The sequence below is a fragment of the Myotis myotis genome, unplaced genomic scaffold (assembly GCF_014108235.1).
Source record: "Myotis myotis isolate mMyoMyo1 unplaced genomic scaffold, mMyoMyo1.p scaffold_m19_p_5, whole genome shotgun sequence".
NCBI lineage: Eukaryota > Metazoa > Chordata > Mammalia > Chiroptera > Vespertilionidae > Myotis > Myotis myotis.
The window spans coordinates 32,892,312-32,918,802 of record NW_023416357.1 but is presented as its reverse complement, the minus strand read 5'-3'; the positions used below and the strand labels follow the sequence as shown (position 1 = coordinate 32,918,802).

General features: G+C 42.9%; 1 non-coding gene across 1 annotated transcript; it reads left to right on the top strand.

The window, feature by feature from the left end:
• Positions 1–21,071: 21,071 nt before the first annotated feature.
• Positions 21,072–21,178, top strand: LOC118657113. The gene has a single exon (XR_004967852.1). It is a non-coding gene; the product is annotated as a U6 spliceosomal RNA (small nuclear RNA).
• Positions 21,179–26,491: the final 5,313 nt, after the last annotated feature.

Sequence of the window (26,491 nt, the reverse complement as noted above, 5' to 3'; positions counted from 1 at the left end):
AGTGTTTTACAAAGGCCCCATCCCACTACCACTTTATCAAAATAATCACTTTTTTTTTTTTTTTAAATGGTTAGAATGCTAAGTTTTTTTTTTTTTTTAAATATATTTTATTGATTTTTTACAGAGAGGAAGAGAGAGAGATAGAGAGTTAGAAACATCGATGAGAGAGAAACATCGATCAGCTGCCTCCTGCACATCTCCTACTGGGGATGTGCCCGCAACCCAGGTACATGCCCTTGACCGGAATCGAACCTGGGACCTTTCAGTCCGCAGGCCGACGCTCTATCCACTGAGCCAAACCGGTTTCGGCAAAATAATCACTTTTGATATGGTTGGAGGTATTTGAAATGTGTGCAAGGGCTCAGGTAGAAGCAATGGCTCATGGAGAAATTTGGAGCATTTTGTTATCCTGGACTATTAAGCACATTCATAGCTCATAAAATTTAATGGTCTGTCTGCAATGATTTATTTTTAAGTCAGCCAGAGGCTTTTAGGAGACCAATATATGACCAAATGTCATCAACTACTCTGTAAAGCTTAATGTTAGCATTTAAAGTCTTACCACAAACGTGCAAATTAACTACCTTCCCCAGCATGATCTGAAAGTCTCCCCTTAAATAAATGAAAATGCTTCCTGACCTCCCAGGGATTTCCCTGAACTGAAACGATACGTTCTTTCCAAGGGTACTAGGTCAAAAATGCTATGAAGGAAGTCAGAATCGTTAACAGTATTCGCACAAAGGACTCAACCAAATGAAGGGCAGGTGTAAGATGGGAACCCTGAACATCAGGGCAATCATTTTTATTGATGGGAGGATAGATTTTTTTTTTTTAAAAAAGGAATATTAATAGGAACTAGGCCTTTCCTACAGAGGCTAAGTGTGAGGGTCTAAATCCAATGACTGCTAACTAAGAAAGTGCCCGTTTAGTCCTGTCATCACAGGCTTTAGTGCTGCCATGTAAGCTGCTAGCTAAGGGGAAATGGCCATTTAAACTGCCAGCTCTCTGTCAATCAATAAATCATCTCATGCACACATACACATTCTTTCCCCAGATGAGCAGCTCACCTGTCAGGGGACTCACTGGAATTTCTCTGACGATGCTCATTGGATCAGTACATGACTAAATTGATGACTCTTAATTTTATGTCTGCATCCTTTCACACACCCACACACTTTAGAAAATGGACTAATGAGAAAGAAAATGATCAAAAGGGCAAACACACACACACACACACACACACACGAAAAATAAAGCTCTCAGTTAACCACAAACTGAGAGAAATTCCTTTGTAAAATTTGATACAGCATTTAAAGCAGGACTAGGCATAGAGTAGTTGCTTGGAAATAGGATTAATAAATGTAGGAAAAGATAATATAAGCATGGAGAATAAATAAAATAATAAATCAATCTCTGCTTCTCGCAAAGACCTACATCTGCTTTATTGGGAAACATTTCCTCTGAAGTCAATAACTGCTGAGGTTGATAAAAACAATTCTAATTAAAAACTGTTACTTAATTTAAATGTCTTTGACAGATAACTGCTCATTCATATCTCTTGCTGTCTTGTGTCCATGTCTCATTTTTCACCCTAACCCTGTTTCTCTCTCGTCTCTTAATTTTAGTAGTTTTATTACCCTTCTGATTACAAAAGTAATACATGCTCAGTGCAGGAAAAAAACAGAATATATGAAAGATTATAAAGAGAAAATAAAGGCTAATACTAATCTCACAACCCAGAATTAACCAGAAACACATAACACATACCATTTAATAGCTTTTTGTTTTGTTATGTTTTTGTCTTGGTCTTCAAAAACATTTTTGACCTAATATGAGGAAATGAGCCTATGGCTCCCAACTGATTACTGTGGTCAAAACACTTCAGCACAGGTCTGAGATTGCTTTGTACTTTAGTTTATAGGTATGGCCTATTAACCCACCATGGTATCTGTACAGGAATTATGGTAACATAATTAGTCCAGAACTGGAACTAGCAATGGGATTGTGGTTAAATTACAAATCTCCATACAATAGACTTATAGACAGCCATTTAAAAGACTAACTATTTTAATATCTTTCTCAGTAGCTGATAAAAGTTTAATCTTTTGATAAGTTAGGCTTAGAAAGAGGTTAAAGTTACTGTAAGTGATTTTCACCTTTAAAGAAATGCTTTCTTCATGCACCCATGACAAAACAAGTTACAGGATAGTATATATTTCTAGAAAGAGTTCTTGGTAAGAATTTTTACTTTTTCATCTTTAGACCCCTCATTGTATATTACTTTAAATTTTTAAAAAGCATTGATAAAAATAAGGAAAATTTTAATTAGCAAAGGGTAAGTCAAGAACTGTAAAGAATCTGACATTTTACACTACAAACTAACAAGTCACCATGGCACAGTTTCATGAATACTGACAGAAGAAAGAAGACTCCTGGGTCAGAGATAAAGGAGTATTAATCACAGAAATGGAAATAGAGTGTCAGCATTTTCTTATACCCATTCCCCAACTCCCACAGGGCACTGCAAAGTGGGCTAGAATACCTGCACACACCATGGGATGTATTACAAGAGAGTAACCCTGAGCTTTAAGAAGCTGAATCTTTTATCCCAGGCAGTAAGCAGAGCTGTTATTTGCTCTGGGGGCAGACATCTCTATCTTCCCAGGCTGTTACCCGACCCTGCTTAAAAACAGCCTGGAGCAAAGACAATCAGTGCCTCTGCTTTCAGCACATGCAGAAAAGTAAGGGACTTGTGGAAAGCCGGTTCCCAGCAAAAGATAGTTCACTCTTCTTAGTGGCTACAAATTGAATTGTATCAGTGTTCTATGATACCTTTAACTAATGTCTTAAGAGAACTTTTATTTGTTTCTAAAGCCACCATTACCATTCTTGGACTTGCCCTATTATTTATTTGAAAGATTTTTTTAAAATATATTTCTATTGATTTCAGAGAGGGAGTGGGAGGGAAAGAGAGATAGAAACATCAATGTTGAGAGAGAGACTCATTGGTTGGCTACCTCCTGCATGCTCCCCACTGGGGATTGAGCCTGCAACCCAGGCATGTGCCATTGACCAGAATCGAATCCAGGACCTCTCAGTTTGCAGGCCGATGCTCCATTCACTGAGCCAAACTGGTTAGGGCCTGAAATATTTTCTTATGTGTACATTACATTACCCTCAAGGAAGCCTCAAGGAAGCCCTGCTTGTATCATAAATGTTTGGCTTCCCCCTGCTTTTGCTATAAATGGTATATTATCACTCTGTTCGATCTCTTCAGATCTAACAGGTATAGTGACATCTTACTTTGTTTTCATTTTTATTTGTTGATTACTGATAAAATTAAATATTTATGTTTATATTTATTAACTATGTATCTTTCTTAACTATTGACATCCATCAATCCATCATTTTTTAATGGAGCATTCATCTCTGCCTTACTGATTGGTAAGAAGTTTTAATGTCCATATTAAGACTATTAGTTCCTTGTCTGTTATAGGCCACCTCTTTTCATGGTACATTCCATTAATATAAAGAACTTTTATGCAACAGAATAAATGTAGTTCCATACCCACCCAAAGACATTTACCCTAGTTTTAAGGACAACCTTTTAGCCTCCAGATTACTCTCTCTCTCTCTCTCTCTCTCTCTCTCTCTCTCTCTCTCTCTCTCTCTCTCGGGGGGGGGGGGGGGGGGCAGTGGAATTCCACAGCTGTAGCATGACTATAAACCTGTTTATTTCTTCATTTGGGCAACTGTGCCTTAATATATCATCAAAGGTCTGTGTCAAATAGCTGAAAAATAGTCTGGTTGCAAATGTGAATTTTCACGTAAGTCCTTTCTTTTCCTTGTCAAATTATACAGGATTAAACTTGAAAGTAATTATAAAAGCAAAACATTGAGAAACAAGATTAAAAAGGCTCTATTGGAAGAGTTTAATCTTAGACTGTTGTAAAAATGTCTCATCTCTCTCAATGTTACAATGAAAGTCATTATCCACTAACATCCTAATCTCCCAGGCCAAGTCATACAAAAGGTTAAATCAGCATATTAAACATTCATGTTTTTGCTGTAAATATTATAAAACTTAGAGAAGTTACATAATGTGTTAATCTTGCCAGTTGTCTGTCAGAAGGGTAATTTTAATTACCCTTCAAAATTTTTTTTCATATATATATATATATATATATATATATATATATATATTTACAAATCATAGCCAGAAAGAGAAATATAATAGGGAAAATATATTCAAATTTAAAGTACTTCTTAAAAAGTGATTGCAAGATTAAAATGAAGTTTTTCAACTTTGCAACTAAGTATCTCTTCCCCAAAGAAAGAAAGAAAAAAGAAAGCTGTTAGGCAGCTGCATTCAAACAATTTATGAGAGCAAATTTGACAGGTTTTTCTGTGAAATGAAAGGGAATGTGTGAAATCAAAACTCAGTTATGAATGTCAGATCTCAGATTTCTCAAAAAAACCTTCCCAGTGATTCCTGGTAGCTGATGTGCATTGGGTAGTGGATATTTAAATATAATTTTTCAAAATAATTTCAAGGTCAGAATAAAAACTAAAATAACGTAAGAGAGCCAGGTTCCTCCAGGCAGGCGTTGTTTGGGGAGATCAGAGTTGAACTAAAATCCCTACCGTGGAGAAACCAGCAGCCTTGGATGCCCCAAGCTCATGAGGTACAAAGAGCACCTTTGCAGCATAATTAGCGATGCCAGTGGATCCAAATCTACACTGTGCCCACAGAACCTAACTGCTGGTGGCACCAGAAACCAAAAGGTATTTTTACAATGAGATGTTGTCAACATTCTCTCCTCTCAAGGTCATACAGAAAAGACTCCAAGTGGCCAATATTTGCATGGTTTTTCTTCTTGACACTGTGTAATTATTTGGGGCCGGTTGATAACTACATATTTTGTATATGTGTACATATATATATATACACAGGGTGGGGCAAAAGTAGGTTTATGGTTGTTTGTATGGGAAATAATACAATAATCCTATCTAATAAAAAAGAAACATGGTAATTAGCTGTACGTCCGCTACCCTTCCCATTGGCTAATCAGGGCGATATGCAAATTAACTGCCAGATAAGATGGCAGCCGGCAGCCAGGCAGCTTGAAGCGAACATGAGGCTTGCTTGCTTCAGTGACAGAGGACTCCAACGTTCCCCGCCTGCTGCTGCAGGCCTCTGAGCTTGCAGTTTGAAACATTGTTACAAATATAGAAGCTAAACAAAACCCCAGAAACCTGCTTTCAGCCAGCTGGTATCTCAGAGCTGGAGTTAAAACAGTGTTTCAATTATAGAACCCAAACAAACCAGATACCTGCTTTCAGCAGTGGAGGCCTCAGAGCTGGAGCCAAGCCTCAGAGCTAAAGCTGGCCCAGAATTTAAAAAAAGAAAGAAAAAAAGGAGCGGTTGGGAGCTTCCGTCACCCGCCAGCCTGAAAACAGCCCTCAGCCCCTCACCCAGACTGGCCAGGCACCCCAGTGGGGACCCCCACCCTGAAGGGTGTGTGACCAGCTGCAAACAGCCATCATCCCCTCATCCAGGCTGGCCAGGCACCCCAGTGGGGACCCCCACCCTGAAGGAGTTGTGACCAGCTGCAAACAGCCATCATACCCTCACCCAGGCTGGCCAGGCACCCCAGTGGGGACCCCCACCCTGATCCAGGACACCCTTCAGGTCAAACCAGCCAGCCCCACCCATGCACCAGGCCTCTATCCTATATAGTAAAAGGGTAATATGCCTCCCAGCACCGGGATCAGTGTGACAGGGGGCAGCGCCCAAACCCCCTGATCACCATGCGGCTCTGTGTGTGACAGGGGGTGGGGCCACAACCTCCCTATCCGCCCTTCTCTGTTCGTGACAGGGGAAGGCACCCCAACCCCCTGATCAGCCCTGCTCTGTGCCTGAAAGGGGGGAGCTCCCCAACCCCCTGATCGCCCTGCGGCTCTGTGTGTGACAGGGTGCGGCGCCCCAACCCCCCCACCCCCATGGGCCCTGCTCTGTGTGTGACAGGGTAGAACCATAACCTCCCCATCAGCCCTGCCCTGAGTGTGAGAGTGGTGGCGCCCCAATCCCCTGATCAGCCCTACTCTGTGGGTGATAGAGGGTGGTGCCCCAACCCCCCCACCCACCCACGGGCCCTGCTCTGTGTGTGATGGGGTAGAGCCATAACCTCCCCATCGGCCCTGCCCTGAGTATGACAGCTGGCGGTGCCCCAACTCCCCTATCGGCCCTACTCTGTGAGTGACAGGGGGGAGCTCCTCAACCCCCTGATCAGCCCTGCTCTGTGGGTGATAGAGGGTGGCGCCCCAACCCCCTGATCTGCCCTGCTGTGTGTGTGACAGCTGGCGGTGCCCCAACTCCCCTATCGACCCTACTTTGTGAGTGACAGGGTGGAGCTCCTCAACCCCCTGATCCGCCTTGCTCTGTGTGTGACAAGGGGCGGTGCTCCAACTCCCCTATCGGCCCTACTCTGTGAGTGACAGGGGGGAGCTCCCCAACCCCCTGATCCACCCTGCTCTGTGCGTGACAGAGTAAGGAGCCCCAACCACCCTGATGGGCCCTGCTCTGTGCGTGACAGGGGGTGGCGCCGCAACCTCCCTATCGACCCTGCCTTGAGTGTGACAGGGGGCGGCGCCCCAACTCCCCAATCAGCCCTGCTCTGAGCCCAACCAGGGGCTGCACCTAGGGATTGGGCCTGCCCTCTGCCACCCAGGAGCAGGCCTAAGCCAGTAGGGCGTTATTTCCCAGACTGCGAGAGGGCACAGGCCGGGCTGAGGGACCCCCCATTCCCCCCTGAGTGCACAAATTTTTGTGCACCGGGCCTCTAGTCTATATAATAAAAGCCTAAGTGACGACCAGACCGACTTAAGTGACGACAGTGGAACAACCAGAACGATTGGTCACTATGATGCACACTGACCACCGGGGGGCAGACGCTCAACATAGGAGCTGCCCCCCGGTGGTCAGTGCACTCCCACAGGGGGAGCACCACTCAGCCAGAAGCCAGGCTCATGGCTGCAAGCGCAGCGGTGGTGGCAGGAGCCTCTCCTACCTCCACATCAGTGCTAAGGAGCAGCAAGCCGAGTGGTAAGAAGCAGAGAGCCAGTGGGCAGTAAGGAGCAACGGATCCCGGACTGCGAGAGGGCACAGGCCAGGCTGAGGGATTCTCACCCCCCACCCCCCCACCCCAGTGCACAAATTTCATGCACCGGGCCTCTAGTGAATAAATAATAATACAGGATTAAACTCTGTGAGAAAGGACCGTGAGCAATGCTTCCAGGACTCTCTAAAATAGTGGGTGAAAAAGTGACTAGTCTCTTCCACTTTAGAAGAAACTTTCTGTCTTCATGCTTGGGCTGCCCTAACAAAACACCACAGACTGGATTGCTTTCAAACAACAGACATTTCTTGCTCACAGTTCCAGAGGCTGCAAGTCTGAGGTCAGGGTGCTAGCATGTCAGGCAGGGGCTGTCCTCTGGTTGTGGACTTCTTGCTTCCTCGCATGGCAGAAGGGCTAGGGAGCTTTCTAGAGCCTCCTTAAGGGCACTAATCCCACTCATGGGGGCTCCACCCACAGGACTTGAGCACTTCCCCAAGGGCCCACCTCCTGATGCCATCACCTTTAGAGGTTAGGATTTTAACATATGAATTTGGGGAGAGGGGCCACAAATATTAATACCACAGCACTTTCTGACACAGAGAATCACTTGTTGGAATGACTGTCTGGAGCAGAATGGCATGCATGGTAAAACAGAGGATAAGAAGGTACTGATGGCTCTTCTTAGAGCCCAGACCACGGAAGCCCAGCTGAATGAAGTACCCAGATTGCTGGTACCCCCTCTCCACTGCCACCATGTGCATGTGAGAGAGAAGAAATGTCAGGATGAAAGAAACAGGGAAGAATGAAGAGCCCTGGGAAGAAAATGCCTCCAAAGATACCAGAAATGATGCCCTGCTGTGGCAACCCCAGCACCTCCTGACCAGTGTCCAGAAATCCCAGCTGCCAACTCAGGCCAGCACCCACCCACAGCAGGCTCCCCAGGTCGCACCTGCCCAGGAGAACGACAAACATGTGTTCCTAGCACCTTTTTCTTTCGTTTGCAAAACGGGGTTTCTAGTAGCAGGAGTGCCCGGGTCACTGCCAATGTATAACGTCACATTTGCACTATTGTTCTGTATTGTTCAAAAAGTATTTCTTTGAACTCACACCTCTACCAAAAATGAGATAAAGATTGTAGCCAGAAAAGCCTGGTGCTTTAAATCACTGACATTAGTTATTTAACTTTACACTCGTGACTTTCCACTGACGCATTAACTAACTGGCTCCTCGTTCAGGAGCAGTTTGTGGGCCATGGCCTAAGGAAACTTCTAACATGAGACTCTTTGAGTTATGGAACAAACTTCCAGTTGTTCAGGGTGTTTTGAGCTTAGACAATTTAATCAGTTCAAAATAGTACAAATCACAAGCTTGGGATCCCTATTTTTAACAATGGCAAACAAAGAGCCTGCCAAGATCACTGGTACAGAGTTAGAATTAACCTAAAAGCATTACATATAAAGTTCCAAAACACATCTGAAGCCAACCCATACGAGGCAGATTTCAGTAACATACTTGGCAAAATGTTCAACACACACACACATACACAGTTATCTTGGTAAAATGTGTGTGCATTATGTTCTCCTAGAGGCCTGGTGCATGAATTCATGCACATTGGAAGGAAATTAATTAGAAGAAATATTTTAATATCACTATTCACTCTTTCTCTATAATAGAAGTGTCAACCAAATTCACAATCAACAATGACAGATCGAAACACACGCGTGCGATTGGCACCAGGGAGAGCTTTATATATATAGATAAACTTGCTTAATTAGACCTGCCTTCTGATGTAGCTAAACTTTTTTCAGCCCAGTGAAGCACCCCAACTTCTCTTTCAGGTAGTTGTTAGCAACACAGCAGTAAATATCAACATGAAACACATTCTTATTGTAGATCATGCAGGGAGAACAAAGGGTAAAACATTTAACTGCAGCAGTGTTTGACTATATTCTGTGAAGTGAGAAAACCTGAAGTCATTTTCAAGGTCCACCATTTCTTACTTCTTTTCAGTCAGGTCAAGTTTCTAAGCTTTCTAAATCTCCATTTTCTGGCTAATGAAAAGAAAATGGGATTCTACCGAGTCTCCTATCTACCTACCCTAGGACTTCTGTGAGGATCAAATGAGATGAGGCATGGGAAATTGCTTCACAGACATTTGGTTAAAGTGTAAAATGTTTGCACCTGGCTATAAAGCAAGTCGTGTTCTGGTTAAAAAAAACTCCAAGGAGGCTAGTTGCTAGGGAGAGGAAGCCGGGCGTTGCTATGTGATGTCATTACCCAGCACCCACAGTGACCATTTCTGGGCTTGGCTGAGCTATGGGCCACATTTTGTGCCATGGGGTCTCGGCAGCGTTGGCTTCGATTTGGTGGGCTTTCACTCTGGGGTAGTGGCAGGGCCTGTATCCCACTTGGGGGAAGCCGAGTACTGCTTTGTGGGCACCAGGTCCATTATGCTGTTTCTCTGTAAATGGCCAGTGCGCATCACAGCAGCTCCTGCGTTGAGCATCTGCCCCCTGGTGGTCAGTGCACATCATAGCAACCAGTCGGATGGTCGGACACTTAGCATATTAGCCTTTTATATATATAGATTGTTACGCATTGCACTGAAGCATGCTGAGCCCACCCAACATGGCTGCGCCCCTGAAAATAGAGCAGTCACTCTGTGGTTGTTTCGCTGGGCAGAGGGAAGTAGAAATGAGACAACTGAAAACTCTTAAGAACATTTGCTTCATGCTTCCAACATTGTAACAATAAAACAAGTCATTATAAAACAGAAAGAAAAAAGAATCAGGTCGCCCATAAAAAGTAAATAATTACGAATAATCAATAATCCTCTCATAGGATCCAAGTCACAAAGCAAGAAATGTGTATCATAAATATTTGGTGTGTTCCATTGACTAGTTATCCTCACAAAAACATAACAGGTACTTGCACTAGGAAAAGAAAAACCAACACTAGCCCAAAATTCTTTGTCTTTCTAATATCATTTCACATTTACAGTGGCTAGTTTCTGAAGATTCAGACTCTATGCAAACGATTATGAGCTCCCTCATCCGAGGCCATCCAGGGAAGAGGGCTTGAGAAAACAAAGTCTGTGCAAGGTGACCGGCAAGCCAATGGTGCGTATAGACTGAAACTCTTAAATCTGAGTTTCTATCCTCCTGCTTCAACTTTCCCACTTAGGGAAAATATGTCCTATTTCCATATTTTTTCCAAATACATTCCCCCAAGAATTTTAAACACGAAATAAAAAGCCTCTTGTCCCCAACTAGAAATCCAAGGACACACAAATATACCAGAATAATAGAGGGCTGGAGGCCTAATTGTTGTGCCTACAGCCTCCACCACAATGCCTGGCATATAATAGATATTCAGTAAATGTTTTAAAAAGTAACTAATCCAATCAAATATCCACAAACCAAGCCACTCCTCTCTTATACAAATATATAATCAAATTGACCCAAATCCATAAATCACACACTTGTTTCAGATGAGAAAATTTAAGGTTTCCTTCTCCTAAGAATATTGAAAGCTTCCCACACACACCTAAAATTGGTGTCAAAACAGATTAGCATCCTACATAAGTTCACAATTCTTAAGTAACGCTACAGAATGTGGGCCCTGCACTCTAAGAAACACTGACATAGTATTTCACATCAACATTTCTCAAAGACTCTGAGAAGAAAATTGTCACTGAAATCAGTCCCACAAAATCACCTAGTACTTAAAGTGTGAACAGAAAAGTCAGAGATTTGATCCCCAAGTTGGTTTAGATACTAGAAATTGCCTTTTTAAATAAATAATTCAAATATCACCAGAAGGTATTCAGAAGAGGAGAAAAGGCAGAATGAAGGGAACAAAAAGAAACTGAATCTTACATAAACTTAAAGAGCATTTCCACCCAGGCCAAGGAGATTGGAGAACTCATTCCCCAGTAAACCAACATCTGATCTTTGATTCTGTTTACAGAATTACATATACATGTTTTATGCCCTGTTCCTCACCTCTGGAAGCATAGAGTCAGATAAAACTGCCCACTGAGGTTCCCTTTGCCTGTCTTCTCCACACCCCCACACCAGTTGCTCCCACCATTGCCCATGTGACAAGGGCTCAGGTCCCCTTGGATTTCTGGCACATTCTGCCTGTCAGTCTCTGCCTAAGGAAAACCAGGAGTCCGGGATTCCTGAGCAGGACTACTGTTCCCTCCACTTTGAGAAGTTGAGGGGCATCCTGTTCGGAAACCACACCCCCCTGCAATCTGTGGAGCAACAGCCCTCCCCATTCTCTCAGTGCAGACGTGTGCAAACAAGGGCTCATGGCCAAGTGGCAAGCAGCAGGGCCTGCTGAGGACTTCAGATTGCAGGAGTGGGACCCAGCCTGTGAACTGAGGGCCTTTCTAAAAAAAAAAAATTGTTGTTAATAAATTTATTGAGATACATCTGACAATCAATTGCACATATTTAAAGTGTACAACTTGATAAATTTGAACCATTTTACATTTCTACCACTAGCATATGAGAGTTCCAGTTCCTCCACATCCATACCAATATATGGTATGTTTTTGCCACTTAACAGGTATGTAGAGGCACTTTGCTGTAGTTTTAATTTGCATTTCTGTAATGACTAATAATGTTGAGCATTTTTCATTTGCTTATTTGCCTTCCACATACCTTCTTTGATGAAGTTCAAATCTTTCAGCCGTTTTTGAAAATTGGGTTGGTTGTTTGCTTACCATTGAGTTTTGGGAGTTCTTTATATGTTCTGGATGCAAGCTCTTTGTATAACATATGCTCTGTGACTATTCATTTCCAATCTGTGGGGGTTTTTTTTGTCTTTTTTATTCTCTTAATAGACATTAAATATACTGATCAGAAGCAGCATCTGGAAGTCATCCACTTCCTGGAGACTTACCTGCTGCATAATCACTGGTGGCATAATCACCAGAATGGAAGCTAGGCCTTCAACTCAACCTCTGAAACCAGAAGTCCATTCACAATGGGCCACTCTGTGGGTGTGGATTTCTGGGCTCCTGCTATCCAGCTGTGCTTCTTATCATCATATGTAACTATCTTTCTTATTCACATTCTTTTTTTTTTTTCTTTTTTTTTTGTAATATATTTTATTGATTTTTTACAGAGAGGAAGGGAGAGAGATAGAGAGTTAGAAACATCGATGAGAGAGAAACATCGATCAGCTGCCTCCTGCACATCTCCTACTGGGGATATGCCCGCAACCCAGGTACATGCCCTTGACCGGAATCGAACCTGGGACCCTTCAGTCCGCAGGCCGACGCTCTATCCACTGAGCCAAACCGGTTTCGGCCTTATTCACATTCTTTACACACAAGTGAGAGGTAAAAGAGAAGTCACCGAGGCCTATACCCAACTACAGAGAGCAGAGGCATCTTTCAGCTCCCTGGAAAAGGTGCTGACTCTAAGTAGAAGGCCATGTGGGGAAGTACAAAACTGATGGCTTAACTGATGGCATAAACTAACATTTCTTTACATAATATGTCAGACCATAAAAGGAGGAGAAAAGAAATCTCTCTCCAGAGTCAAGTCCAAAGACCACAGGATGTTGACAGAGAGGTATCCCCTCAGCCTGCCATTTGTATTCTTTTCATTCAACCAATGGAATTATTTTCATAACCACTAACAGATGAAACCCTAAAAGGATAGACATCATCTCTAGAAGACCCAAAGTAAATTATATGTTTCTTAAGACTGATTCCATTCCATTAGTATAGCATATGCTGAGTGAACCTATACATCAGAAAGATGGATAAATGAGTGAACTGAAGGACAAACAAATGAACAGAGAACACACATGTTCAAGTCAGAGCAAGCCTAGAGCAATACTGGTCAGGGATGGGCCAAAGGGAAGGCAAAAGAGATGCCATAGCGGAAAGAAATCTGGGAACAAAATCTACATCAGAATTTTGTACAAAAAATATGCTTTTAAGAATCACTGAAGCACATTTTGGTGTCTTTCCTTCAAAATGAGTACATTCCAACAGTCTCTTTGCTTAATGATCAAAGTTTAAGTAGCCCTGGCTTGGCCTTGAAAGGTGACCTAGCCTTGGTCTTCCCATTTAAAACTGTGAGGCCTTTTTTTTCCTCAACCCACAGCTGGCAAATTGCAGTGTTTCAGTATTTGAACCAGACATGAACAACTTTATACAGAATGAAATTTCAACTAAGCAAGTTCTCTGAACTCAAAGATTTCTTGCAAATTGGGCATATCCTACAAATCCACTCTTGATAAAGTTAAGTCTTCAACAGCCAAGCCTGCGCCTTTGAGGGCTTTGACAATGCTGAATGCTGAATTTGTGATTTTAAACACGGGTTCTGGTTATTTTAAGCCATTCCTGTCTTTTTGATGGCACTGTAAGGGAAGAACCTCAGAGAGTGTTTTTATTCTCTCATAGGAGTTTCTAGCAAAAAATTACTCATTTTTATTTGTAGAAAATTTCCATTACCTAATAAATGTATCCACCACCCCCCAAAACAATCAATTAATCAGAATATTCTTCAATACATACAGAGTGGAAGCCAACTACCCAACTTAAGTCCTCATTAATCAAAAAATTACTTAGGTTTTCCAATATCCTGAGAAGTTAACCTATAATTCATCTGTTGATGGATGTGCAGCCATAAACCATTCAACAAACTCGTGAATCTCTGCTATCAGGTGAGCGGTTCATCAATTTCCAGTGAGGTGCAGCAAATGGGAAAGGCCATTATAACTGGGTGTCTCCCAGGCACTGGGGACCTATTTGAATGACTTGACAAATTCCCCCAAAAGCCAGGTTCTTAAAATATGTATTCTGCTAGTCTGAAATGCTACATTAGAACCATTCTTTGGGATTAAGTAAAGGCTTTGGAAGCAAATACAATTGGAATCTACACAGTTGGGGAAAACTTTTCCTGCAATCTTCCCTCGGAGGCATCTCCTTAAAATGGCACACATACCTACCTCCTGCCATACCTTCCCTCACTCCTCCCAGTGGGAGGGTTTGGAAGAAGGGACCAATCTCATCTCCCATCCTTCTCTACTTGCATTTCAGCAATAAACCTTCTGAAAGATAGAAACAGACCAGCATGGACCCTAGTTATATTTAGGTAAATTTTTATTGGAGTATAATATATATACAGAGACATACATGACAATTACATAGCTCAATAAATTTATATTGAGTAAACACACTCATGAAACCACCAGCCAGATCAAGAAATTAAGCATTACCAACACCCCTAAAGAATCCTTTGTGTCCTCTTCCAGTCACCTCCCAAAAGTGACTACATATTAGAGATTAGTTTGCCTGGTCTTGAAATTTATATAACTGGAAGCCTGCAGTATTGCACTCCCTTTGTATCTGCGTTAAGTCTGTGAGAGGATACATGTTGTTATGTGTGGTTTTAATGTGCTCACTCCCTGCTGTGCAACATTCCACTGTGTGAATATATCACAACTCATCCATCAGACTGTCGAGGGACATTTGAGACATTCCAAGCTTGGGGCTATCACAAATAATACTACCATGAATGTATTTGTTCAAGGTTTGGGGCACATATACATTAATTTCTATTGGCTATATTCCTACCTAATTGCATTTTGACTACTGCTAAAGATGAATCAATGGAGTTCCCTGCCAGGAGACTATCTAGATCAGCAGTTCTCAACCTGTGGGTCGCGACCCCTTTGGCGGTCAAACGACCCTTTCACAGGGGTCGCCTAAGACTATCCTGCATATCAGATATTTACATTATGATTCCTAACAGTAGCAACATTACAGTTATGAAGTAGCAATGAAAATAATTTTATGGTTGGGTCACAACATGAGGAACTGTATTTAAAGGGCCAGAAGGTTGAGAACCACTGGTCTAGATCCTATCTATTGAATGATACAATGCAGCATCTTCTGTTCCTATTGATTAGTTCCAACATGGAATGAGGAAGCATTACTGCACAGAGAACTTGATCATAACTGTGCTCAGCTGGAAAAGAAATGATATGGCCAGCCCAGTGGGCTCATTTAGCCAAGATGGGATTTTGTGAAAGAGAACAGCACCTATTATGAATAGAAATGAGCTGTGTGATGGGGCTAGATTTGATGGAAGGGACCAGACTTTACTGAGGGATACCTAGAGCATGAAATGAAAGCTTGGCCCTCACCTGCTGTCTGCCCAGCTGGACAAAGAGCCTGGGACAAATGTGAAAGGCCAGAGGCCTACACAAGACAGAAACACCAGCCACGCTGCTTTGTCTGGGTTGTGTTGTTTTATTGCCTTTTTTGTTTCAGCGAGCCAGCGGGGGGAGGGAAAACTACCTCAATGTACAACTCTTGGGACACAGCCACTCTTGGCCAGAGCTGCCTGCCTATTGGTCGAGGAGGGACCTGGGGAGCTTCAGCACCCAGCAAACTAGTTTGAAGACAGACCATCACAGCAGAAGCCTTTAGTCAATGGCAGGTCACAGCAACACTAGAAATGGTTGTACTGGACTGCCTTGAGTACAACCAAATGCATGAAAGAAAGGGTCAGCGGTTGTTTTCAAGGATTCCCTGGATAGCCTTTGCCTTATCTGTAAATAAGTAAGTCACTTTATGTTCCATAAAACTCAGTTTCCTCACCTTTAAAATGTAGATTACATATTAATATACCTACTTTGCATTAGAGTATATACCTTTCATTGCATTAGAGAAAAAGTAGATTAAGTTCTGTAAATTAAAAAATATATATATAAGGGGGTGGGGGAGAGAACAGTATTCATTATTACTAAATCTACATAAGCTATAGTCTTCCTTCATAAGAACTAATTCCCTGGAATAAGGATCCATCATAATGATGTATGTGCTCTTTTCCCAGTAGAGATCATAACCCGTAGGTCTACTAGGTGTGGGGGAGATCTTGGCACTCACAGGTAGAACTATCTCCTTGAGAAGAATCACCTTCCTCACTGCCCTTTTTCTTGAATGAAAATGCCCTCCTCACTTTCTAGATGGGCTGTAAAATAAGACTTCGTACATGGATGGGAATGTGGCTAGTGGCTTCCACACTGGACAGTGGGGTTCTAGACACTTCCCACTGTCATCAGGCCTTTCCACTCTTTCTTCCCAAATGTGGGTCCTCCTCAGATTAGGCAAAGCCTTGAACCACCTACACTGTGGCATGTCAAGCCGCGAAGGTGGCTTTGTAATTAGGGTTGATGTTAAGCTTTGGAGGAGGAGAAGGCTGTTCAGTCAATCTGAAGAGTGCTGAAGAAGGTTCTTATGAAGGAAAAGCCCTTAGACAGGCATATGCTCCATTGCCTCATCATCATTAACTGTTTTTTGGATTATATCCCGGAAGGCAGCTGCTAAAATGCAAATACATAATGCATGAGATGGTATAGTAAGACCTTACCAGTGAAGAAAACCTTTGTTCCACTAAATTATCTTCTTAGCAGAGAATAGGGTCAGAAGAGAATGAGATGTAAGACAAGTATAGCTTGATGGAAACACCTATCAAGAGTATGGAGAACTTGTCACACAAAAAGGTAGTGCAGTGGGAGTGGCTGAGCAGCTAGACAAGTGCTGAGGGTTGCGTGTGAGGGTTGTTGGGAAACCAAATGCCAAAAGAGAAAAGATAGAAGATTCTGGGGACAATTTGCAAACCACTTTGAAAATATCTTCATATGATTTCATATACCTTTGCTTTATTCTCTCCACTAAGTAGTTTAGGAATCTCCAAATCCTACTCTCCTTTATTCTCTCATCCCCAACCCTTAACATAGGGCACTGCTCTCTTTCAAGCACGCCAATTCACAGAGCCATGAGGTGAGGACACTCCCAGAGAATTTAAAACACATCCTCTGTGTCAGGTGAGACCATACCTCAGAGAACAAAGTGGTTTTAAGTCCCTTCAAATTGTATGTAGTTCCACCAAAGTTTCAGATTTGAAGGAAAAAGCATCTATCTTTCTTAGGAATTTTGTTGTTTTTTAAATAAGTTACTTCTTTTATGAATAAAGAATGATTATGGGCCTTTGCTGGGCGGCTCAGTTGGTTGGAGCACCATCCTGCACACCAAAAGGTTGTGGGTTCAATTCCGGATCAGGACACATACCTAGGTTTCGGGTTCAATCCCTGTTGGGACATGTATGGGAGGCAACCAATCAATGTTTCGTTCTCTTTCTCTTTCTCTTTCTCTTTCTCTTTCTCTTTCTCTTTCTCCTTCTCTTCTCTTTTCTTTTCTTCTTCTTCTTCTTCTTCTTCTTCTTCTTCTTCTTCTTCTTCTCTCTCTCTCTCTCTCTCTCTCTCTCTCTCTCTCTCTCTCTCTCTCAACATATCCACAGGTGAAAATTAAGAACAAAAATAATTATGACTTTGGGAGAGTATTTTTGGAGTTAAAAGTTTCTGTATCAAGCTTTATGGTAATTCTAACCCAATAATGCCAAGGTACTAATGTAACTAACTCACTTTTATATTTCTTTGTATAAAATGTAAGCAAATGGTCTAGGGAGGAGGAGGAGGAGGACGCGGAGGAGGAGGAGGAGGAGGAGGAGGAGGAGGAGAAGAAGAAGAAGAAGAAGAAGAAGGAGGAGGAGGAGGAGGAGGAGGAGGAGGAGGAGGAGGAGGAGAAGGAGGAGGAGGAGGAGGAGGAGGAGGAGGAGGAGGAGGAGGAGGAGGAGGAGGAGAAGAAGGAGAAGAATCTCAAGGGGTTGGGACAATGCTTCAGAGAAAGGCTGTTTTTCACTTTGTTTTATTCATTCTTCTGTTTTGTTTGTTTTTAATTTAATATATTTTCATTGATTTCTGAGAGGAAGGGAGCAGGAGAGAGACAGAAACATCATCGGTGAGAGAGAATCACCGGTCAGCTACCTCCTGCACGCCCCCTACTGGGGATTGAGCCCACAACCTTTGACCAGAATCGAACCCGGGACCCTACTGTCTGCAGGCCGATGTCGGCTCTACCCACTGAGACAACCCGGCCAGGGCCACACCTACTTCTTTTCCTTAGGTGGGTGCAGGATAGATAGTTAACAGGCAACAATACACTGTGATAACAATAACAATGAAGGAATTTATGGTCTCTTTCCTGCAGGGCGCCCAGGGGCATTTCCTTGTGTGTGTGTGGGGGGGGGGGGGGGGGGGGGGGGGGGGGGGGGGGGTGGGGATTACAAGTTCCTCTGACATTTCAGAGGTATGTTGTCTTAGATGCAAAAGGACCATAGGTTCAGTTAAGGTAAACACTGACCTTGTCAGGGAAGACTCCGGCCTAGGACACGACTACCCACCACAACTGCTCTTAGTAACAGTCTCCCTTCAGACCATCCTTGCGGTCGCTTTAGGCCTTTCAGTTTGCAAGGCCGCCATGCTGGCCTTCCCTGAGCTTGTCGGGTTAGCATGTGGCCTCTTTCGTCCACAGTTGTGTGAGAATAAACAAGTCATCTTTTCTGTCAAAGAAGGGAGTTTAAGCCCTAACCGGTTGTATGTATGTATCAGAGCAATAATCCTGAGTTTAAGACTTAAAATGGGCTTTGCGTCGATATGTATAAAGGATACACAATACATAGAAGATTAGGGGAAATGAAGTTTCATCCCACATGACAGAAAAATCTCACACTCAGCTTTTTTAAAAAACTGAAGTCATTTAAAACTCCCTTCCCTTAATCAAGAATTAAACCCAAAAAATATGAACCACTGAAGCCAAAGCAGGAGAAAACAGTACCTACAGAATGCAGGCAAATGTTCCAAGTGGCTCCCTCACAGCTGAATATGGGCTAATCAGGGAGTCAGGAGGGTTCTTTTTTAGGAAAAATTTTAGAACATGATAAACTCCTCTGAACCCACCCAGCAAATCTCCCTAGAAATCAAGGGATAACCAAAGAACAACAAAGCTTTCTCAGGCCTCTCCCATTGCACTGGCACTGGGCTAGAAATGCAGGATTGAGCCTTTATGTGGTCACATCCACCTTAAGTAAAAGCTGCATCTCTTCCCACATCCTCTCCAGCATTATTTGTTTGTTGATTGATGGAGGGTTGAGAAAGGGGTGGAGGGGATCAATGGGGGGGGGGGGGGCGGGGGGGAGGAGAGGACATCTGTAACATTTTCAACAATAGAGATAGATTTTTTTTTTTTTTAAAGGCTGCATCTCAAGCCCCTCCTATCGGCCCATTCTGTGTTTGGTTCCTGCTCCTTTTCACTGTATAGATTTATCACATGCAGGTTTCCAAGACACAGAAGCTTAAGGTTCCTCTTGCCCTCCTCAACTTGCACCTAGATTTGGTGTGACGAATCACTTTCATATACAAAAGGGTTGAAAAATAAAAATCAATGTATGCCAGTCAATAGAGCTTTAGAAAGAATTCCCGTTGCTCAGCTTTGTTTGACTACAAAGGGAAATTCACTTGTGGTCCAAAAATGTACTAAATAGAAAAACTAATAATGGAGATGCTAAGCTCTGATGGAATCAAAGTCATTGCCGACTGGTCTTATCTCAAAGCAGAGGAAACCAAGTATCTCGGGGTAATTCTGTGTCTTTGATTCCATCTTGAAAAGTGCCAGAGAAGGGGCAGCCAGACAGCTGGCCCAGCCCAGGAGGATGCTCATGGCTGGAAGACATCTGGAACTCAGCTCTCCTGGCTCTTGTCCCCGCCATCTATCTTATTCCTATTCTGGGCTATCCCGAGGAGGAGTGGGGGGGGGGGCGGCATTTGGAGATGAAGACGCATCTTGGAATAGGGGTTCCCCATGTTCTGACTTGAGGGGCACAGCTAACAGATGGCCCAACCAGAAACACCTTCCCTTGACTCTGACTACCAGATGGAAACCCCCTATTGGAGCCCCTAATTGAGACAAGTCCTAGAAGACCTCTTTTTGAAGGCAGACAGTGGTTTGTGTTACATGCTATTTGCGGATATTGACAATCAGTATGGCCACATATATCAATCAGATTATCTAGTCTCTCTACCTATGAGCATTTGTTAAGAGAAGGATAAAGGTTGACTTGGGTAGGAGAACAAGGAATTCCTACCCATAAAATCCTCAAGCAAACAGAGCTCACCTCAGAGCCTACCTGCATTCCTCTGTTGGGAATGACAATCCAGAATTAAGCCAGCTCTGAGTTTACCACTGCCTCTGACAACCTCCCCACCCCCCCCCCCCCCCCCCCCGGGCATTTGACTGCATAGGGAGAAAAGGAAACTGACAAATCTTCATTGTGTTAATTATGTTCATTATGGCAAGTTCTTTTCCACATTCAGAGGGAAGCATTGTTTACAAAAGTTGAAATCTGTGCTATCTCTAAAGGCTCTCCATGGTAAGAACCACTTCACTTAGGAGAAACCAAGGAATTCTGTTCCCATTCTTGAGTAAGACATTTTCTAGAGCCAAAAAGATACTCCTAGCTCTCATCGCGAACAGACTAGGTTCTCACAATTTGTGTCATTATCTGGCCCACTAACGACTCTCTCTAAACTGGGGTGGCATTTTCCATCTCTCAAAGTCTGGCATCTTCCAAGAATGGTACAAGGCACTTTGACACACTGGAAGCACTTGAAGCCCTCACACTACTACTCTCTGCTTCTTATTTCTTCATGAGTTTGATCCTCCTTCTTCCCAATTCCCTAAGTCTTTTCTTTATTTTTCTTTCTAAGAGTTTTCTAAAATACTTCTCTAGTTAGAAGATGGGTAATTAGGACATGTGAATGTCTCCTATAAACAAAATGCTCATAATCTTTCCTGATTCCAGCCACACATCTGCCACCACATCTGGACTCCATGAAGCCTGAAGCACCGACATCACAGACACTCCCACAACCCTGTGTCTGCTCTCACTTCCTCTTGATGCCGTGAGCGCTCCATTTCAGACCTCAGGGCAGGCATTCCCCATCCCTGTCCTCCTTGATTTCAAAACACTGCCCAGTAGAAAGACAATGTGAGCCACATCTAAGTTTAAATTTTCTAACAGTGTGCTCCCTTCGGCAGCACAAATACTCAAATTGGAACGATACAGAGAAGATTAGCATGGCCCCTGGGCAAGGATGACATGCAAATTCGTGAAGCTGCCCATATTTTTAAAATAATAATAAATAAATAAATTTTCTAATAGTCACATTAAAAAGATAAAAAGAAATGGATGAGGTTAACTTTAATAATATATGTTATTTAACCCAATATATCCAAACACCAACATGTAATCAAGAAAAAAAATTATTAATGAGCTACTTTACATTTTTTTCCATTAACTTTTCAGAATCCACTACATATTTTATGTTTACAGTACATCTCAATTTAGATGCTTATATTTTCATTGGAAGTACTTGGTCTATATCTAGGTTTCATCAAATTTACAACAGAAAAGTAGATTCACATACCCAAGCTGTTCCAAACGGACTTAAATGTTTTCCAATAAATCATTTTTTAAATTAAAATTTAAAAACCAGTTCTACCTGTATCCATCCTCATAAGAGGCTGTCCTCCTTCTACTCCCTATAATTTCAGAATCAAAGGTGGTGTTGCCTTTCTCTTGTTCATGAATGATACTCCAATGTACTTACCAAATGCCCTGTTCACTGAAACTCATAGCATCTTCTCCCCTTCATCATCGCCTCCTGACCTCCTAGTCATTCCCCTACATCTGTCAGCCCCTGGCATCTGGTCCCTCTCCTCCTCATCATTCCAGTCTCTGGATAATCTCAGTGCTGTGTGATGTCCCAACCAACACCAGCCTCAGAGTTTGCTGACCCCTGAAGGTCAGTGACCTTCAATTCCTTTCCTTTCCAGCGACCCACATCCACAGCTATCTTCTAGATTTTGTCATAACCCTAAACTACTCCACGTCTCAAATCAAATGCTCACTCCATTCCACATCCATGCTCCCCTAGCTTCCTGGTCCTTTCATTCCTCTGACCATATAGAAATACTCAGACCCTGGAGACCTCCCTGTCCTCCAGTCCACCTCCAGACTCCTGTGCTCATGGCACAATGAGAGGATGAGGAGTAGAGTCTCAGGCTGCACCTAACCACTGCACTTACCAGCCATGAGGCCTTGGGCCTCTCTTTCCCCCTATCTAAAATAAGGCTAAAAACCCTGTTGAGTAGGCTCTGTGAGAATCAAAAATAAAGCACTTCGTACCGTGTAGTCATTATATAAATTTGTGAAATAAGCTTTTCTACCAGCCAAGGTAAAACAATACTCTCCCCAGCACACTCTACTCTCTTGTTCCTTTGTCCTTCTGCCCCACCCAGCAGGCAAAGCCATACCCAGATCAAGACTGCTGTCTGCCTTCTTATTATCTATACCAGCATTTTCAACTGGTGTGCCACGAGAGTTTTTAAAACATGCGATACCTGACTATTAAGTCAGGGGCCCTGACCTCTTTTCCCTTAGATTGTCAAGAGAAAATAAAAATATGACAACAGCCAACAACAATAGGTATCCAGTGTGAATGAATCAAAAGTATATCCTTTTTTGTCAGATCAGCAAAAAATCTGTTTTTTGGTGTGCCTCAGAATTTTAGTAATTAGTTTGTGTCCCATGAGATGAAAAGGTTGGAAAATTGCTGATCTATACCCAGGCAACTAAGACCTACTCGAGAAATCTGACAGAGCTCAGCGAACTGGTGTGAACATAAGTGCTAGGTCTCGCGTCAGCATTCCTGCGTGAGCAGTTCATTCGCCGTCCGTCAGTTCTCTCTGCCATTCCCCACTCCCAACAGGCTTTTCCCCTGAAGGCTATGAAGACCAGGGGAAGCACTGGCAAATCTCTAATGAGAAATTATTGGAGAACTGCACACTAGTCAAGAAACGAACGGTTTGGGATTTGTGTTTGCTTCTGCTTGATTTCACATTGTAGTAACAGCTGTGTTACAGAACAATGAAAATGGTCTCTGCTCAATCTAACTCATCTCTAGGAGGACAGATTTGCCTAGACTTGAGGAACTGGGATGCTATTGTCAGAAGAGAGCAGCAGGAGAGCCAAAGCAAATTACAGAAGACATGGAAATAAAGCTGAAGGAAGAAAGGAATTTCCTTAAGAAGAAAATGAGGCTCTTAGAAACCAGATTGGGCAAACTCAAGAGAGGTGTTGCTGTCCCTGCCTTTAAGCATAGTGTGGTGGGCTGAATAATGGCCCCAAAGACGTCCACATCCAAAGCCCCAGCATCTGTGACTACCACCTTATAGGAAAAAAGGGAATTTGCAAATGTAATTAAGTTAAGGATCTTGAGGTGGGAGAATATCCTGCACTATCTGGTGGGCCCCAGAGATAACCACAAGTGTCCATACAAGAGGGAGGCCCCGGGAGCCTTGATGTTGTCGGAGTTGTCACGCCAGAAACAAGAGATGAGAATGATGTGAGGAAGGGGTTGACTGTGAGCCAAGAAGTGTCAAGGCAGCCTCCAGAAGCTAGAAAAAGCAAGGAAACGGATTTTCCCCTGGGGCGTACAGCAAGAACCAGCCCTGCTGATACCTTGACTTTAGTAAAACTGATTTTGGAATTCTGAACTGCAGAACTGTAAGAGAATAAATGTCTGTTGTTTTAAGCCATCAAGTTGGTAGTCATTTGTTACAGCAGCAGTAAGAACCTAATACACACTGGTAGTGTGGAAAACCTCAAGTGCTATAGGAGCATTTCCAGGGGACAGATCTGGCCTGTGCACACTCAGACTTGGTCATTAGGGTCTCAGCCCTGTCACTGAAGCACGCCCACAAAGGACAGTCCTAGGGACAGCGCTGGATCAGTGTGAGCTTGGGCTCAACGGTGCTCCTACAGATGGTGCCTCCTAGAAGGAAGCAGCCTGCTCAGAGGAGGAGTAGAAGGACTTATTTGACAAACAGATGCTTTAGCTATGGACAGCATAGTTCAATGGTTAGAGCCTTGGTCCGTGCCACCAAAGGATCTCAGGTTCAATTCCCTGTCAAGTGCACATACCTGGGTTGCAGGTTCCATCCCACGGATGCAACCAATGGATGTGTCTCTCTCCCATCAATGTTTTTTTCTCTCTCTCACTCCCCTTCCCTCTCCCTTCTACTTTCTCAAAAAAAAAAAAATCTATATATAGATTTGTTATGGGTCGAATTGTGTTCCCCAAAATTTATATGTTGAAGTCCTAACACCTTAATACTTCAACATTTGGGTCGTTCAAAAATAGGGTCATTGCAGATATAATTTGTTAAGATGAGTGAACCCCTACTCCAATATGACCAGGGTCCTCCTAAAAGGGGAAATTTTGGACAAGAGACATAAAGAGAACATCACACACAGATTGGAGGTATGCTGCCTCAAGCCAAGGAACTGCAGAAGCTCAGAGAGAGGCCAGGAGGCGACCCCCTGCAGAGGGAGCGTGACCTGACGGCACCCTGACCTCATCCCTGGCTGTCAGCCTGGGAGACAATACATTTGGTGTTGAAGCCATTCCATTTGCAGTACTTTATAAATATGTAGTTTTAAATTGATTTCTGAGAGGAAGGGAGAGCGAGAGATAGAAACATCAATGATAAGAGAGAATCATTCATCAGCTGCCTCCTGCATGGCCCCCACTGGGGATCAAGCCCACAGCCCAGGCATGTGCCATTGACCAGAATCAAACCCAGGAGCCTTCAGTCCACAGGCCGACACTCTATTCACTGAGCCAATCCATCTAGAGCTGCTTGTAGTACTTTGTTATGGCAGCCCTAGCAAACAAAAATTCTGAGGAAAGAATAAAGAGAAGGCATGAAAGCTCCCTGATTTAGTAGGCAGTGGAGGAGTGAGAATGACTTGTTTAAAAAACAGATTCAGGGTAAAGAAAGAAAAGGCCCATTGCAAAGAGCAGGTTAAAACCATTACAGCTCAGCTTGGCCTGTATTAAGTCTAGTTATAATTTGGCCTGACTTTTTGCATGAAGACAATAAGAATAACAATTAATCACATAGGCTTTTTTTAAAAAAAAGATATGCTTTGCTGAAATCTCATGATTGAGCTTTAATTAGCCCCACAGAGCAAAGAAGCTGAGCCACCCAGCTACCATGAGGTTTTCCTGCAATACCTTAGGACTTGGGCGAATTCCTCAAGGTGAGGTCCCCAATGATGTCTTCAGGTTCCTTCCTTGGCATCTCCCAGGAAAGCAACCTTCGTCCCTTACCTGGAAAGATGGCCATGAACCACGTGACCAAGCAAGGTACCAGGCTTTCTCCACGGGTCTCCTATTGGCTTCATCCTTAAAGCTTTCTGGTGACAACCAGAGCCCAGGCATGTTAGACCTGGCATTCCAAAGTCTTTGTTAATAAAACCACAATTGGGAACTGATCTTATTGAATTCATGCAAAGAAACATATTGCCATGACTCACTCATTAAAAACTGCCAAATTCTGGAGGGATAAGGTAGAGAGAAAAAATACATAATTTACCAAATTGCTTTAAAAATGCTTTCTTATATATAAAAAACAAAAAGTTAATACTCAGTGATACTTTTAAAAGTTATAAAAAACTATATAATTATTTTCAATTCATTCAGTCCCATAATCAATTTTTTGTTTGTTTTCCCTAATTTTTTCTGTCAGTACTTCTATACTAGTAAGTCCAGATAGTCTATAGAGTTCTAATAATTTTTATCCAGTTCAAAGGGAATGATCTGAAAATATCAAAAGGGTATGCCAAATGGGCAGTTTACAGGCAATGGGAGCTGGAGATTTGCAAAGGCCTGCAGGTAAGCAAAGGGCTGGGGGTCTTCAAAGGTCTGGCAGCTCTGATTTCTGCAACAAGGTTGTTAATCTTTCCTGATGGGGAGGATGGGCTACATTTCCTGGTGAGCTCCCAGGTCCCACATGCAACTCCCAGCCAGGTTGAATGTGCCTTCTTTAATCAGAACAAAACAATCACGGGTAACAGAGCGTGATTAATGTTTCTTACAATTATAGCTGGTCCCCAGTATTCTATTTCTGTCCCTATCACATGGCCTGAAATCATTTGTTCTGGCCTGGCCAAGGCATTAGGGTGAATTATTAAATGTTTGACTAAATATAGCAGGCTAATTTTTAAGTTGATAATTGTGTATGGCCCTTGAATGATGTGATACATATCCAAATGGCCCTTGGCAGAAAAAAGGTTCCCACCACTGCTAGGATCAAACACAGTGAACAACCCTTGATTACAGTCAACTCAGGATCAGGCTTCTTAACAAAAGTTTCATTAACCCAATCCCTGATGGGCCACAGGCCAGGGAAGTGGGAAGTGGGAGTAAGGTGCAGAGAATATTTTAATATTCTGGCTCCGTTTTATTTAATGTGTAGTTTACATGCCAGAAGACATAATCTTGTCCTTTGATATTTTAAAAACAAATATTAATTCAGGTCCCCTCTCCCTCAGAATCTGCCCTGGGGCTGCATTCCCAAGGTCACTACCAGCCCT